Source organism: Calliphora vicina, chromosome 4, assembly GCF_958450345.1.
Source record: "Calliphora vicina chromosome 4, idCalVici1.1, whole genome shotgun sequence".
Classification (NCBI taxonomy): Eukaryota; Metazoa; Arthropoda; class Insecta; order Diptera; family Calliphoridae; genus Calliphora; species Calliphora vicina.
Window position 1 is genome coordinate 53,606,395 of NC_088783.1, and position 18,340 is coordinate 53,624,734.

Here is an 18,340-nt window from a genome sequence, read left to right on the forward strand (position 1 = left end):
CAAAGATTTTTATGTTTTTGGAAAGCGCTCGGCTTGCGTGTAATATTTGTAAAACATGCCCTATTTTTCGAATATATCGCCCCTATGTCCTTCGAAATTTGACTTTTTTTTTGTGTTAAAATTTCAACTTAGGGCTACATATTCTAAAATCAAAAATATTAAAAAATTTTAAAAATACTATTTTTGCTCCAATTTTTAGGAATTGCTGGATTCCCTTTGACCTTTTGAAAATTACATGGTGTTTTGTTAATAAACAAAGATTTTATTACATATTACATATTCATTGAGTTTCTAAAATTAAAATTTGTATCAAAATTTTAATAGGATTGCATATATTAGGAACAATTTCATCCTCATTTATTCCGAACTAACTTTTTTTGTTTATATAAGTTAATTTTTGGTCTTACAAAAAAATTTCATGTCAATATCTCAACTAGATTAAAAAATATGCCACTTTAAAACTTCGTCCTTCAAAAATATTGCACTTTATCATAATTTAGTACAAAATGTGACTGAGTGAGATCTACTGACTTGATGTTGAATATAATATTAAGAAAATTTATATAAATTTTTTAGTAATATGAAAAAGACCAATATTATTGAAGGACGGAGTTTTAAAGTGTAATTTTTTTGAATCTAATTGATATATTGACTTGAAATTTTTTTGGTATGACCAAAAATTTAAATTTAATTTTCTGAAAGCCAAAAAAAAGTTACAAATTCATTTCCAATCGAAACCGGGAAAAGATGTCACTCAAGTGACATCATACCGTCCCATTAGCCTATTGTCAATATTCTCAAAACTTTTTGAAAAGTTGTTACTTGAGAGACTTATAGTGCACCTTGATGAAAATTGCATTATTCCTGACCATCAATTTGGTTTCAGAAGGAAACATAGTACTATCGAACAGGTACATCGGATAACTACACTTATTCGGAAAACCTTCGAGAGCAAGCAGTATTGTTCCGCATTATTTATTGACATATCTCAAGCCTTCGATAAAGTCTGGCACGATGGACTAATACACAAAATTACTAGATTACTACCTGCGAACGTACATAAACTGCTTAAAAATTACATACAAGAAAGATCTTTCCAAATCAGATCAAAGGATGTGATCTCAACACGTCGAAAAATATCCGCTGGTGTACCACAGGGAAGTATTCTAGGGCCGTTCCTATATATTTTATATACTGCAGATATGCCCACGAGCGCACTGACTCACACATCTACATTTGCGGATGATACCGCTTTTTTAAGTACACATGAAAATCCCGTAATAGCTTCTGAACAACTCCAGTCTCACATCGGCGATTTGGAAAAATGGCTGGACAAATGGAAAATTAAGGTCAATGCAACAAAATGTATTCACGTTACATTTACTTTAAGACGAGAAAGTTGCCCTTCCATACAGATAAATAATATCAAAATCCCAGAACAGAGCCATGTGCGATATCTCGGTATCCATCTTGATCGCCGTTTAACATGGTCCCACCATATTGAAGCCAAGGTTACGCAAATAAAATTAAAGTCAGTCCAACTGTACTGGTTAATTGGCCCACGGTCTGCTCTAGACTTGGAATACAAAGTGCTTTTGTACAAAACAATTATAAAACCGATATGGCTATACGGCATTCAGCTATGGGGAACAGCCTCCTCATCTAACGTTGAAAAATTGCAAAGAAAGCAGTCAGCACTGTTAAGGACAATAACAGGTGCCCCATGGTACATTCGCAATAGTAATATCCATAGGGATCTCAATGTCCCCATAATACGCGAGGAGATCAAACTCTCCAGTCTAAAATACATTTCAAAACTAATGGATCATCCAAACCCCCTCGCCAGGGAGTTGCTGTCATTTGAGGGTCATAGACGACTGAGGCGATTGGAAACACTGGATCTGGCCAGATAATCATCGAGCACTCATGTTGGATATTGCAGCGGCAATAACAACTTTAGTTTTAGTTTAGGTTAAGATTTGAATACTTATTTGTAAATTTCTAAAAAGAAAGATTCAATAAAGAAAAAAGATACTGAAAAAAAAAAAAAAAAAAAAAATTTCCAATCGAACCTACTGTGCGTTGCTTGTTTTAAGAATTTGTATGGAAATTGGGGATTTATTTTAGGTTAATTTTACTTACTGCATGTGGTTATTTGTTTGTTTCTTATAAAATTTATTTATTATATCTACTTCTTTTTAATTTCAGATTTGGAAGTGTTACTGGGGAAATTGCAATATCTTACAACATTCTTCGTAAAATATTAAAAATAACAATTTATTGAAAAAGGTAAATATTAAAAATATTAGAATAAATTTAAACAAATCGTATTGTCCAAACCTTTTAAATCAAAAATATGTTTGAATCATTTAATATTATTATTAACTGTGTAATATTTATTATTTATATAAAAAATTACTTTGTTTACACGATATCAGCAATTGAAATTTTAAAAGAAATCGTATATCCCTATTAAAAATTGTATAAACTTGCAGAATTGCGAAATATTCTATTGTTTACCTACTGTCAACAATTGAAATTTTATGTAAAATTTCTCATAATCATTAATAGCTTTTAAATTAAAAGATATACTTGCAAACTGTATGAAGAATTACATCGTTTAATTATTTACACTAAAATTTACATTATTTACATGATCTCAACTATTCAAATTTTTAGCAAATTTTATCATAAATGATTTATTATTTTGAAACATTTTAAAGGAATCATTTAACATTATTAATAACAGTAAAAACATAAAGAAATATGTAATATTAATTATTTATATAAAAATTTACATTGTTTACACAATGTCAACAATTCAAATCTTATATACATACATATGTCTAGGCAATTGTCCAAGTGTTGCAAATCAAAAATATTTTTGAAACAAAAACAAAGCTGTTAATATTAGGCTCATTTTATAAATCGAAACGATTTGAAACGAAAGAAATTCATATGAAAAATAATACTGGGAAATATCTTGAAACTTAAAATTTTCCAATACCATTTTTAAACGTTAGTCATTTCAATTTATAAAATGAGGCCCCAAAGTATATATTGTCTTGTATAATGTATAAATATTTATTCTTACTAACATTTCTGTTCTAGTGTAAAATCTTTCAACCGTAATCTGTTGACTATAAACTATTTCATAATTTATAGTTATTGTCGTTTTGTGGTTCAAAAATTATCTATAATTTGTTCACTTGTTGGTTTTTTGGATTTTGTCTTCTAATTCTTATTATTATTATTTTTTTTGTTAAATTTTGCACAACCTGCCACTACTAGTCTTGTTTTTTAAGATTTGGTTATTGTGATGCTGGTATATTTTGTTACCTCTATTGCTCAACTTGATTCTCAAATCCCCCACTAAGTTAGAAATAAATACGTTTGTTTTTTCTTTGGTTGACTGTCTACAATATAGAATTTAACAAAAACTCAAAGAGCACAGAAACAACAATAATAATAATAACTAGCTTGAAAATTCAAAGTAACATAGAAAAGGCGTTTAAGTATGTTATTGTCTTAGATTTTGGCATTATATGTAATTTACACCATTTCCCTTATAAAAATTTGCATGCTCAGGTTTTTATTGAAGAAACTAAAGAAAAAGTTTAAATTTTAAACATGGGAAATGGTGTTATTTTTAAATTCTCCAAAAGCTGTTTCCTCGGTCTTATTGTTTGTGTCTTATTCATATTGTCTAAGTAAAATAACAATATTTACTTCTATGTATCTTTTTGTTTCTTCTATTTTGCAGCAGCATTTCAAAAAGTGTGCAACATTTGTTGCATTTATTGCAATATTATGTGTTTGTTGTTTTTATTGTTATTATTGTTATTGTTGTCATGTAGTTGCAAGTTGCTTTAGGCCTGGTTAAAATTTATGACATTCATTGAGTATTTCTCTATTGTCTACAGCAAAAAAGGTGTACAACTAAAGTACCCCACAACAGCAACAACAGCAGCAATAATATTGTGATCATATCACTGTGTTTTTTTGTCGCCGTCACTATCGTTGTCGTTGTCGCCGTCTTTGTTGACGTTTTACTAAAAGTTTTTCTTAAACATTTTCATGTTTTCCTTTAGCTTTTTTCAAGTGGTTTCTACTTGATTTGAGATTTTTTCTTCATTTTTGTATTTTTTTTACAAAATTTTTGCCAGCATTTTTATTTGATGTGTGAAATTATTTTTTCGCAAATATTTTGCATATTTTATTGTAGATGCTTTTGTCGGGGTATTCTTTTTTGAAATTTTTCAAACCATGAACTGAATTTGATGTGAAAATTATTGTAACATAATAGTTGATGGTAGCTTTATTATTGCAAAGCTAAATTTACCTAAGAGATTAGCGAAAATCTTTAATATTGATTGAAATATATTTACATTGAATGATTTATGGTGAAATGTTGATATTTTAGGCAGTTCGAAATTATAAATCGCCAGAGAAAGCTGTAAAATCATACTGAAATGTGTAATATTTCATTGTTTACAAAAAAAATTGACATTATTTACATAATGTCAATAATTGAAATTTTTGGTAAAATTTCTTATAATCCAATTATTGCTTTTAAATTAATATTGAATGACAAAAAATCTGTGATGTTGAATTATTTACACAAAAATTTACATTGTTTACACTATGAAATAATTGAAATATTTTGAAAAATTGTAAATAAATCATATATAGCTATTGATAACTGTAGAAATTAGAAGAAATGGGTAATATTTCATTGTTTACATGCAAAATTACATTGTTTACACAATGTCAAAAATTGAAAAATTATAAATAAAACTCAAAATTTAAAAAAATATATATTTAATTGTTTATATGAATAATTACATTGTTTACATGATGTCAGCAAATGATAATTGTAAAAACTTGAAGAAATGTGCAATATTCAATTGTTTACCTAATGTTAACAATTGAAATTTCATGTAAAATTTCTCATTATTCATTTATAGCTTTTAAATTAAAATATATACTTCCAAAATGTGTGATATTTAATTGTTTACACTAAAATTTACTTATTTACACGATGTCACCAATTGAAATTTTAGGCAAAATTTCTCTTAAATGATTTATTATTTTGATAAATTTAAAAGGAATCATTTAACAATGTCAATAACAGATTGTGTAATATTGAATTGTTTATTGAAATTTACATTGTTTACATAATGTCCACAATTAAATTTGTTCCCAAATTTTAAAATAAATCTTATATCCCTATTTATAATCGTAAAAACTTGAAGAAATGTGTAATATTCAATTGTTTACGCAACAATTTACATTGTTTACTTAATGTCAACAATTGAAATTTTGTGTAAAATTCCTCGTAATTCATTTATAGCTTTTAAATTAATAGATATATTTGCAAAATGTGTGATATTTAATTGTGTACACTAAAATATACATTATTTACACGATGTCAACAATTCAAATTTAAGGCAAAAATTCTCATAAATGATTTATTTTGAAACATTTTAAATGAATCATTTAACAATGCTAATAACACAATGTGTAATATTTAATTGTTTACTAAAAATTACATTGTTTACATAATGTCAATAATTAAATTTTTGTCCCAAATTTAAAAAAAATCTTATGTCCCTATTTATAATCGTAAAATCTTGAGGAAATGTGTAATATTCAATTGTTTACGCAAAAATTTACATTGTTTACTTAATGTCAACAATTGAAATTTCATGTAAAATTTCTCATAATTCATTTATAGCTTTTAAATTAATAGAAAACTTGAAAAGTGTTTAATATTTAATTGTTTACACGAAAATTTACATTATTTACATGATGTAAACAATTAAAATTTTATTAAAAATTATTAAATAAGCGATTAATAGCTCTTAAATAAAAATTAAATGATAAGAAAACTGTAAAATTTAATTGTTTACACCAAAATTGATGCATTTACACAATGTAAACAATTAAAATTTCAGTTAAATTTTCTCATAATTTATTTATTGCTTTTTAATTAATATTAAATTATGAAAAATCTGTGATATTTAATTGTTTACATGAAAATTTACATTGTTTACATAATGTCATCAATTTATATTTTTAGTAACATTTCTTAAAAATCTCATATTTGTTTTAAATTAATATTAAATGCTGAAAATTGGTAATATTCAATTGTTTACAGCAACACTTACAATGTTAGTTTCAAAGCCTCCCTCTATCAATATTAAATGTTCCGACAATTGGATCTACGCTCCGGAATAACTTAAGTATCACTAGACCAAAGATTATCAATTCTGCGGCAGCTGTATCAACCGAACGTTTTTACGCCATAGAAAATATTTTTCATTATATGGTTATTTTCTTGTGGAATCAGAAAGTACATAGGATGGGCAAATGGTCACCACAGCTTTGCTGGCACATTATCACTCTTTTGCTGAAATTTTCCATGATCATTTTGCAAAAATGTGGTTGAACTAATTGTTGGCATAAACTTTGACTTCAAATAATCGAATAAAAAGAAATCCAATGGTGCTAAATTACACTCCATATGACAATGAGAGAATACACGGCCAGGAAATGTCTCATGCAATAATTTAATTGTTTTACGGGCCAATCAATATCACCCAATTTTAGAAGATGAACTCTGATAAAATATTTACTGTTTCACCAGCCACACAGAGAAAACTGATTTGTAATAGCAACCGAATTTGTTGCCAATCGAATGATTCGGTTACACACATCGAATTTTTAGGTTCTAGCAACAGAAAATCAGTGGATAAACATGAATTTCGATTGAAGCAACCAAATTTTTGTTTCCCCTTCTAAAATTTTGGATTCTCTGAACTAACAGTGCGTCAATTTTGATGATTAAAAATGCTAAAATTATGATGATTTTGTTCTAAAAATCTGTATCCACTTGTTAATGTTCAAGAACTCTCTTCCCTATACATGAACATTAGAGTTCTTACATAAATTGAACTTTGAGTTTGTTAGCATGAAGACAAAGATCTTCAGTGAGTCTTTGTTGTAGAGAGTTTCTGGTTCACGACTGCTAATTGATGTTTCTATTTCGATATTGACATTTGAGCAACTTGTTTTACGACGAGAGTTTAGCATCTCTAATAGATCAAACATCAGTTGAATCGTTTATTCCGAAAACCAGTCAAGCAACAAAAAAAATGCAAAATTGTGTTACTGTTTTGTAAAGGTAAATGCATCGTTTAAAGGTAAATACATCGCAAATCTAAATTAAATACTGCCCCCTGAGAAATCCGTTTTTAGTGCAGAAAGAAGTCAAGTGACAGCGCTTGACTGGTTTCTGTCTATGTAATACTTTATCTGAATTACATCAATAAAACTCTAAGAAAATAAAACTAATTGCTATTGACATCATAAACTCTGCAATCTTTAACTTAATTAATGGCAAACAATAAATTCTCCGATTCCTAAGTTTTTTTTTTGCGGTTTTTCTCTCAAAATTTATTATCAAACAAACGAATCATCATGTAACACAAGCATCGATGATGATTAAATAATAAAATAACAATTATTTAACGATGATCTTATGGCGTGCGCTTCTAAATTGATAGTCAAACGGTTGTAAAAACAAACATCAATAAAAACAAATCAACAGCAAAAAATTAAAAAAAATCGACAACAAATGCAATAGTCTTTAGTGTAAAAGGCACCTCTTTAGCCCCTTCTTCTTTGCGCAAAAGTTTAAAAAGACAACATCTATGTAGAAAAAAGTGGTCAGATAACTCTACAACTGGTTGTTGCCATCTTCATCAGAAGTGTTGCAAATGATAGAGGAGTAAACTCAGGCCAAACACTCAGCAAAAAAAAAGTAGCAAATAAAAACAAGAAGAAGACTATGTGGCGCCAAATTGTTGCATAATGGAAAATGTCTAGGGATTTTCAAACAAATAGTGGCCTTAGCAATAGAGTTGAATCGTATATATAACGAAAATTCTTCTTAATCTTTGGAAATTCTTTCTTTCAGAATATAATCCAATTATCTGTGTCACCATAATTCTTACCTAAAGTAGGATATTTTTAAAAAACTGGTGCGCTACTGTAACTGCTCACTTCTCAGGCTTATTAAGTCGTAACCCAGCAGTTTTACAAGTAGTCAATTAGAGACAGTGTCACTATTGTCAGATCTCTGGCTGACTCCAATATATATATTTTGAGTCATTTGATACCCACGAGCTCTTTGTAGTGCATGGATAAGTCAACTGGTTACTTTATATATCCCAGGTAATCTATCGTGAAGTCAATTGTCCCTTAAATGTCTCTAAGTAATCTAGAGTGTAGTTACCAATTGCTCCCCTGCTTAACACACACATGTTAAAATCACTAGTTCATGAGAGTCACCCAAAACTGCTTGAAATTAATAAGTAGAAGTGTGGTACGTATTTGTAGCAACATGTTGCTACCAGCAACTTCTTCTTATGAAAAAATAAAAAATCATTTAACAGTATCTTTATTTATATTTTTTTGTTAACTGAACAAGTAAATATTGTATTTTATATATCGTTGCGTTTTTTTTTTCATTTCTAGCCGGGTAAATTATGGCATTTGTGGTTAAAAATTGAAACGTAGCCGCCGGTAGCCAAACGTTTTACAAAATGATGATGTTTTTTTCCGTTGTCGTCATTGCTGTTATTTTAGTTGTCAATTATTGGTAAATAAGCCAGTTTGTAGTGAACGTTTAATAGTTTTATTTTTTTGTTGAGTTGAAACTGGCCAAGTGATAAACTAAAATAAATAAATATTTATTTAGTTTTTTTGTAATAGAGCTTTGAGGTATATTATCATAATAAATTGTTTGCTTACTATTTACATGAGATGGTGGGAAAACTAGGGCACCTAACTATGATATACATATGTATGTACAATATGTAAGTTAATTTATGAAAGGTTTTATTTAAAAAATAGAAAGGTGGTTGATAATTAAGCAAGCAAAATAGTGAAAATGTGTCCAAAGTGGCAATTCGTGAAAGCCGAAATTTTAATATATTGTTATTAATAAATAATCATAAACACATAAAAAGCTTCGTTTTACAAAAAAAGGAAACTATTTTTTTTTGTCCATTAATTGATTTTTCTTTTTTTGGAAAAAATAATTTGATTCACAATTTTTGGTGGAACTTTATAATGAAAAGAGATAAATTAACGAAATATTAAAAAATAAAAAAAACATAAGAAGCAAACATGCATACAAATAATTTAGAATTTTTATTTTTTTGGTTAGAGTTCAATATCATTTTAAAATCGCAATTGTCTATGCCAAATAATAAAGGTATTTATAGACTGCAATACTGAGTATTAACACTTTTCAAATTTAAAATATTATTGAAATCAGTCGGATTTCAAAAAATTGTTTCGAAAAAACATTTATTGCTTACACTATAGTATTACAAATATTTTATTTCTTTGCTGATTGATATTTTTCTGAAAACTTTATTTTTATTTTATAATTTCTTGACATTTTTATTTGCCTTATTTGTATTTAAAAATACATACACGATACATATGAAAATAAAAAGTTTTTGATTTGTTTTAAACAAATTTTGAATACCGACCGTAAATCAAATCCTTCGTATTTTTTGAAAATCTAATACAAATTTTGTTTAGACGATGAAATTGTATTATGATACTTGAATTTTTGACACATATTAATACTCAGTATTGCCGTCTATAAATACATTAACTAAGTAGTGAGATTGAAAAACCCTGAACACACGTTTTTTCTTAATACCTTTAAACCAAGTACCTTTGAAAAGTATGCCAGCTATTATGTTTAATGCCAATTATGTTCATTTGTTGTTAATCTTATTAAAATGAGTGACGAGAAAAAGTGCTCACTAAAATTATGAAATATTTTCAACAAAACTCATCTTGGCCAAACAATCAAAGATCTACCGTCAAACTGATTCCAATGTTATTAAACAGTATCGGGAGAACTTTTCCGTTGATAGAAAACCTGGTTCAGGTAGAAGGAATGGTCCACATGATGTTTCTAAAGCCAATAAATAGAAAGCATTTTCAAAAGACTTCCCAACACATCCTATAGCAAATCAGTCTGGTTTGCTCAGAACTCAAACTATTTGGTACGAAAAGTTAGAGCCCAATGGAGATTTAAAAACATACAATGCTCAAAAAGTTCCTGAGAGGAACTCTGCTAAAAATTTACAGACCAAAGACAGAGCACGGAAATTTATGTAAAATTTTATAAAAAAAATATACCTGCTGCATAATGGATGACGAAACGAATGTTCAGGAAAATTCTTCGCAGCATCCAGGTCAATATTTTTATGTTGCTGATGTTCGAGGGAATGTTGTAGCAAAGTTTAGGACCCAAAAGCAGAAAATTTGTCCAAAAAGTTCTTGGACTCTATAAATACCGAAATTTACATCAAGGAATGTATACAAAAGAGGATGCTTATATTCATAAGACTTCTTAATCTGTCCACTTATTTTTGGCCTGATTTGGCATCCTGTCACTATTGTAAGCCAGGTCTTTAGTGGTACAAGAACAATAATGTGGTATTTGAACCAAGAGAGGCAAATCCTCCAAACTGCCTGGAGCTAAGACCAGTGGAGAGATATTAATCACAAAAAAGGTGTCCAAAAGTGTGGTAGATTTTAAACGGAGATGGACTACCTGTTCGAACAAAGTGATAGAAAGCTATATAAAAACTTTAATGGTAGAGTTTCCGGAAAAGGTTCATAAATTCATCACTATTGATTAGAACTATAACAAGTAAGAGAGCTATATTCGGCTGTGCCGAATCTTGTATAAACTTCACCAAATTGTACTTCAAAATACAAATTTTAAATATTTTTAGGTAATAAAATTATTTTTTTATTTTACAAAGTTGTTTTTTTAATTTTTTGGAAAAATTTTTTCAAACTTAAAATTTTTTTTGTTGAAAAAAAAAATTCGGGTTGAAAAATATTTTTTCCGATTTTGACATTTTGGTCTTATATACGTCGTTGCAAAGGTCTTTGTAGGTAAAAAATAGGTAAAAAAATTGAGGTTTTTCTGTTTTTTTCCTCATATCTCAGCCATTTGTGGACCGATTTAGCTGATTTTAAATAAAAAACTTCTCGGAAGCATGTCTGATAGAATTATTGAAGATTTGGATCCCGAAGATATCTAAAATCCCGAAAATTATAAGAAAAAAACGTACATAATTATGTCTTTACAATTGAAAGTAAATTTTTTGTTTAGAAAATAATTTTTATTAGGCACTAAAAAGCATAAAATACTTGCATTAGTACATTATATAAGAAGAAATAACAATACATTACATTGTACATTAGAGTTAATTTAATTTGCGGGTATCATAATTTTTCTGAAGGATTTTGCATAAATAAAAATAATGGCGTCCTTTTTTTTGGAAAATGTTCACTCCATTTGTTGGTTCAATGCACCTAAAGACGCGAATTTTGACCAAATTTTTCTGTAGAGCAAAAACATATATTGCAAATATGATTTCACCAGTCGATTCTGCATCAAAAATTAATACAATTGTTGTTTTTCGATTCCTTAAAAATAGTTCCAAAAACCCACACATCTTATAAAATAAAAATTTGAAATGGCTCAAAATCTGCGTTTTTAGGTGCGTTGAACCATCACAAGGAGTGAACATTTTCCAAAAAAAATGGACGCTATTTTTTTAATTTTCGTAAAAACCTTCAGAAGATTTATGATAGCCGAAAAACAAATGAAGTGACCTGGTCACAAACGAATTCTAATGTACATACTGGTAAAAAACAGTACCTTATATTTATTCGGAAAATCCCGAAAACCCCGGGATTTAAAATTCAAATATCCCGGGCTTCGGGATTTAGGAAATCCCGAAAACCCCGGGATTTTCGGGAATGGGATTCCACGTTTAGCATCTCTAATCATAATATTTTTCGACCTCACTCCTTATATACATGTTGCTAATAAATATCATTACTTCATGTTGCTGCTTAATAACTTTTTGCTAAAAAAATCCAGAAGAAGATTGCACAACTCTGTAGCTACTTTGTTTCAAAATATGTTTTCAATAAACTGAATATCAAGATGAATGAATAGAGTAGCAATAATTTGGTAATAACACTTATAATTTACAATTATAAATGCTGATTTTATTATTACAATTTTATCTTCTACTTAAGATGGTATTAAAGATAATAATGCTGGTGTTGAAAATACGTTTTTTTTAACTTAAAACGCAAACACAAGTTAATTGTAAAACAAAAGCTTACATTTTGTACAAAACTAGTACTTAAATATTGAAATTCAAAGCTTTACTTAAATTATGTTTTCACTTTTATTTCTAACTTAAATGCATTTAAAATTCTTGACTTTATGACCTGTATGTTTTATTAGTTCATATTTTTTTGTTGTTTGAAAACAAATTAATTAAGATTTCTATTTTCTAAATGAGTTTTAAAACGATAATAATTAGTTTAATATGTGTTTCTATATAAGAGTATGTAAAAAAATGTGTAAAAGATTAAAGGGGGGCTTTAGGAGTTAGATTGGGTTTAAACTATAGTTTAACCAGTTGTATTATGATTTGAAATTTTCTCACGCTTTTAAAATTCTAGTTTATATTGTAGTTATTTTATTTTCAAAATTGTTCTCTTTTTGTTGGGATTTTAAACTGTAACAAGTTGTTGTTTTACAATAGTAAGTAATAACAATAATTGCATATTGGCGGCTGTTGAAATAGCTAAAGCGGCTACAGTTAGTTGTCTACCCTGAAGTCTGGGAGGTTAAATTTAATCTCCATAGCTATAGAGTAGACTTAGTCAACAACAAGGTGTAACCACCACCATACAGTGGGATCGATTTTGAAAAAAATAGTAATAAATCTGAATCTTTTAAATTAGAGGACCGATTGCAAAATGATTAATAAAACAATATTTGTGATCACCCAGTCAGAATAAAAGGTGAGATAGAGTGTGTCAAAGTCGACCACCTCTGTTTACGAAAACTTTGTTCAGCTTATAACTTGAACAAATATGTACAGATTTCAATTTATGAAAATCGAGTGAGAAGATAAAAAAATACTGTTTATTTCACTTAGTTCTCTCCCATAGTTTAACAGACATTTAAGTTAAAATTTTGAAATTTTCGTTTTTTCGGTAATGATTATCGAAATATTTTTCTCAAAATATCCTCTTATTTCAATTAAATTTCAAAATAATACGCAAACAGTTATTTGGCAATTTCTCAAACCGCATAGTCGTGAAATGTAATCAAAATTAAAATTTCGAAAAGAATTTTAAAAATGAATATATTTTGACAAAAATAAAAAATTTGGAATTTCCGATAGATAGCGTGGTATTTGTTTTTAATAACTTATCTGTCATTTATTCTCACTTAGTTATAGCACATTAAAGGCCAAACGACAAAGTTTTTTTTTGTTTCGAAAATGTCGAATTTTGTGCCAATAAAGCGTCATCTGCGGGAAGTTTTGATTTACTTCTTTTATTTGAAAAAAAAAAGTGCCGCTGAAGCACACCCATTGCTCAGCAGAGCTTATGGTGAATGTGTTCCATTGATTTCAATGTGCGAGAGATGGTTTGTGCCGTTCAGAAATGGTGATTTTGACACGGAAGACAAAGATCGCAGAGGCCAGCTAAAAAGTTTGAAGACCAAGAATTGGAGGCATTACTCCATGAAGATTGTTGTCAAACTCAACAAGAGATTGCAAAATCATTGGGAGCTACTCAGGCAGTAATTTCAAAACGTTTGCCAGCAGCAGGATTCGTCCAAAAGCAGGGAAATTCAATACGAATTGAAGCCGAGAGAACTTGAAACACGATTTTGCATGATGATTTGAACGCTATAAAAAAATCATTGTTGCACCGAATCATTACTTGCGATGAAAAATGGATGCATTACGATATCCCGAAGCATAAGAGATCGTATGTGAAGACCGGCCAACCAGCCGAATCGACACCAAAGTAAAATATCTGCCTGTTGTAAAACTCAAAAAGATCTTGCAAAATGAATGATTGCATTTGGTGGGAGCAAAAGAGTCCTATCTATTATGAGCTGCTGAAATCTGACCAGACCATCACATCGATAATTTGCCGTAAAGCGTCCAGAATATGCGGCCAAACTTGAAACCGTAATATTCCATCATGACAATGCTCGGCCACATGCTGCAATACCTGTTAAAAAGTATATATAATGAAGTGGTTGCGAAGTTTTGCCTCACCCACTTTATAGTACAGATCATGCATCGTCCGACTACTATTTGTTGCGATCTCTGCAGAACGCTATATCTCTGGGATTTACTTCACTTTGAGACAGAATATCCGAAATTGGCTGGATTCGTTCTTGGTCTCAAAAGATGAGCTCAGAATCCACATGTTTCAAAATAAAATCAAAAAATTTTAAAAAATTCCGAATTTTTAATTTATATTTGATAAGAACGGCTTCAAAAATTACTATTAAGACATTTATATATCAACGTAGAATCAAAAATAGTGACTTAGGAGTAAATTTTGACAAAAATGGAGCTTAAACCTTTTTAATATTTCTCAAAGATTTTTAAAAAATTGTTTAATAGTTTTCCATATTTGATAAGAACTGGCTTCAAAAATGATTAAAAAGAAATTCTTAAATCGATATAAACAAGCATCCTACTTCAGGCGAGATTTATGAGAATTAATCTATCTTTTAATTGTTAAAAATGTGAATACGGGAAAAAATTTTCTAAAAATGTAAAATTTCCAATAGCATTTTATTGAATTGCGTTAATACTAAACTAAAATTTACTTTTTTGAAAATATTTTTGCTATGATTCATTAAAAACATAACAATCTTTATACTCTACACCACCATAGTGTGGAGGGTATAATGCGTTTGTGCAGATGTCTGTAACGCCCAAAAATATTGGTCTAACACCCACCTTAAAGTATACCGATCGACTTCGAATCACTTTCTGAGTCGAACGATGTCCGTCCGTCTGTCTGGTTGGCTGTCTGTCCATGTAAACATTGTGCGCAGAGTACAGGTCGCAATTTTGAAGATATTTCGATCAAATTTGATACAAGGAACAAGCCTATTGAAACTGGCTGAAATCGGTCCATTATTTCACCTAGGCCCCATACAAATGTCCTCCCGAAATTGGACTTTATCGGTCATAAATGTTTAATTTATATATGTATCTCCACAAATTCCGCTCCAAATAAGTTTTATATATACGAAATTCATGTCATCAAATTGTTTTCCGATTGGTCCATAATTAGTCATAGCTCCCATATAGACCCGCTTCCAAAAATCACTTTAATGTACATAAATCTCTTAAAAATGTTGGTATACACACAAAATTCACCATAAATGACTTTCATATAGACATAAATCACACCACCTAATTTTATGGTGATCGGTCCATAATTGGTCATAGATCCTATATAAGGCCCACTTCCGAAAATCCCTCACGAATATAAATTATTGATATTTTAAAAGAAAAATGTTTTTGCTCATCTACTTGTTTTAAATTTAATTTTCTTTATGCCTATGTCTTCTTCTACGATTCTTTCATACATCATTTTGCAATCGGGCCAGTAGTTTAGAAGATTGAGATTTATTATTACTTTTTTTGTTGATCGACCCCACTGTGCACCATGAGTGGTTTTGTAAGAAATAATCACATGTAATATATCATGTTGTATTGTATTATATACAATTCTATTTGTAATTGAAATTAAATTTAAATTAAATAGAATAGAATAGAATTGTTAGTTAAGCTTTGTTTGTTGTTAATATTTATTCCAGATTTGTTAGGTTGTGTTGAGTATAATCTCGAGAGACCTAATAGGGGTGTAAAATTCTTTTGTTTTGTAATTCTTAATAGGTTTATAATTTATATTGCTATTTGTCTATTTAATGTTTTTTTTTTGTTTAATTATAAAACATTTGACGTTTTTCTTAATAAATATAAATTTGCTATCATTTATTTTTTTTATAAACATAACAATTTAGTTTGAGTTACTTTTATTTATTTATTAATTAATTTTGAAGGCTTCCATTTGTTAAGCCCTCTGTATAAAGAATTGTTATTAAATTAATTGTTTTGATTTCAAAAAATTATTTTACAATGATGTCAGCTCAATATTAAATTACTCGTTTACTCTCAAGATTATGCCGCCTTTTTATTGTAGTGTTTTATTTTCAAATATTGTTTTTAATTTTTTTATATTTCATTTACGTTTCAATTACTTGTCACTTTTACTTAATTAGTTGCGCTGCTATAGTATCGCCCGTGATTGTGTAATAAAGTGGCATTGGAAATAATGTATTTTTCCACAGAATATTTTCTGTGGCAAACTAACTCATCATGTAATAACATTCATATATGTATGTACCTATATAATTTTCTTTCCAAATAAGTGGGTGGGTAATAGAATACTTTTTAACAAAGGTTATATTTTTAATATTACAACTAATAATAGAATATTTGATATAACAAAATAAACATTTTTTACCACCTACATTAGTCAATATGGTGAAATATTGATTGAAATTTTATTCAATAATTGTTAAAATTATCTTGAAATTTTCAAAGTTCATTTAGTTTGTTTTTAAATCTATAAGTGAGTGTTTGTGTTTTTATTTTAATCTAAATCCTTAAAATTATGTTTTTATTAAACATAATTCTTTGTTATACATTAATAAAATAAGGTAAATTGTAAAAAGTAAAGTTTAAAATTATTGATTTGTTTTTAACCACAGAAGTGGTTTGAGGTTTGTAGAAGATCAGCTCCGATCAGTTTTCTTCATCAAGACCAAGATGGGGAAAAGATAGGCAATGGTTCCATTTCTATCGATTTTATACCCTTCACCTAAATTTCTAAATTATTCAGTTGAGACTCCATAAAGTAAATATCGTTATAGATAGCGGAGTCATATAACCATGATCGTCCATCAATCTGTCCGTCTGTATGTTGAAATCAATATTAACTGTAACATTAGAATAATTGTTTAATTACAACATTAAAACTTTGTGATTTTATATTGTAAAAGAAAAAATATAATTTCGTAGTAATTTTGTGTAGAATATTAGAACAATTTTGTATTTGTTTTATTAATTTGATTATTTATTAATACATATTTGTATTGAATTATTGCAGGAATTCATCAAAATCATTCATGAACATTAACATCCATTCAACAGCCACAATCAAAATTGTATAATAAAATCAAAGGATATTAAAAGTATTTGCAGAAAAGAAGAAATTAAACTTTTTAGATAATTTATAATTTTTTAAAAAACCAATAAAAACAAACACTTTAAAATATACTTGTAAAAAACCAATTATCTATTTGCACTAAAACAATTCATGTACATTTTTGTAAATATATTATTTAATACATCAATAAATTACTAAATAATAAAAAAAAATCACTTAATTTCAATTTAATTTAAGTTCATCATGAAAATACTCATGGAGTAAGTAGTTTTTGATCAAATAATAAACAGTTATCAAATTACATACCTTTAGGCGCAATTAATGCACAATCGGCATATTTAAAAGCCATTTCAAAATATCTTTTGAAAAACTTCATCGGATCAAAATTTGGTGGTCATCATCGGATCCGCCGTGTCGAGTTAGGGTGAATAGGGTTTTCCAGCCAAATCCGGCCAGCCGTTTCCGAGAAAAATGCAAAAAACATTAATTTCGGGAATTTTCATGGCAAACAAAATTTACAAACAAAATACCAAAAAAATACAAAAATATGTATTGCGGACTTTTAGGCGCAATTAATTCACAGTCGGCATACTTTAAACAAATTTTAAAATATCGTTTTAAAAACTTCATCGGATCAAAATTTGATGTGCATTTTCGGATCCGCCGTGTCGAGTTAGGGTAAATAGGGTCTTCCAGCCAAATCCGGCCAGCCGTTTCCGAGAAAAATGCAAATAACATAAATTTCAGAAATTTTCATAGCAAACATAATTACAAACAAAATACCAAAAATATACAGAAATATGTATTGCGTATTTTTAGGCGCAATTAATGCACAGTCGGCTTATTTAAAAGCCATTTCAAAATATCTTTTTAAAAACTTCATCGGATCGAAATTTGGTGGTCATTTTCGGATCCGCCGTGTCGAGTTAGGGTGAATAGGGTCTTCCAGCCAAATCCGGCCAGCCGTTTCCGAGAAAAATGCAAAAAACATTAATTTCGGGAATTTTCATGGCAAACAAAATTTACAAACAAAATACCAAAAAAATACAAAAATATGTATTGCGGACTTTTAGGCGCAATTAATTCACAGTCGGCATACTTTAAACAAATTTTAAAATATCGTTTTAAAAACTTCATCGGATCAAAA

The 18,340-nt window shown here is 28.7% G+C and overlaps 1 protein-coding gene across 1 annotated transcript in view; it reads left to right on the plus strand.

Annotated features, from left to right (window-relative positions):
• Positions 1 to 18,340, plus strand: part of LOC135959310 (uncharacterized) — a 136,793-nt gene that overhangs the window by 64,069 nt on the left and 54,384 nt on the right. The window contains exon 3 of the mRNA XM_065510456.1: positions 2,209 to 2,289. The gene's annotated coding sequence lies outside the window, so the exon portion shown is untranslated. The remainder of the gene's footprint in view (positions 1 to 2,208; positions 2,290 to 18,340) is intronic.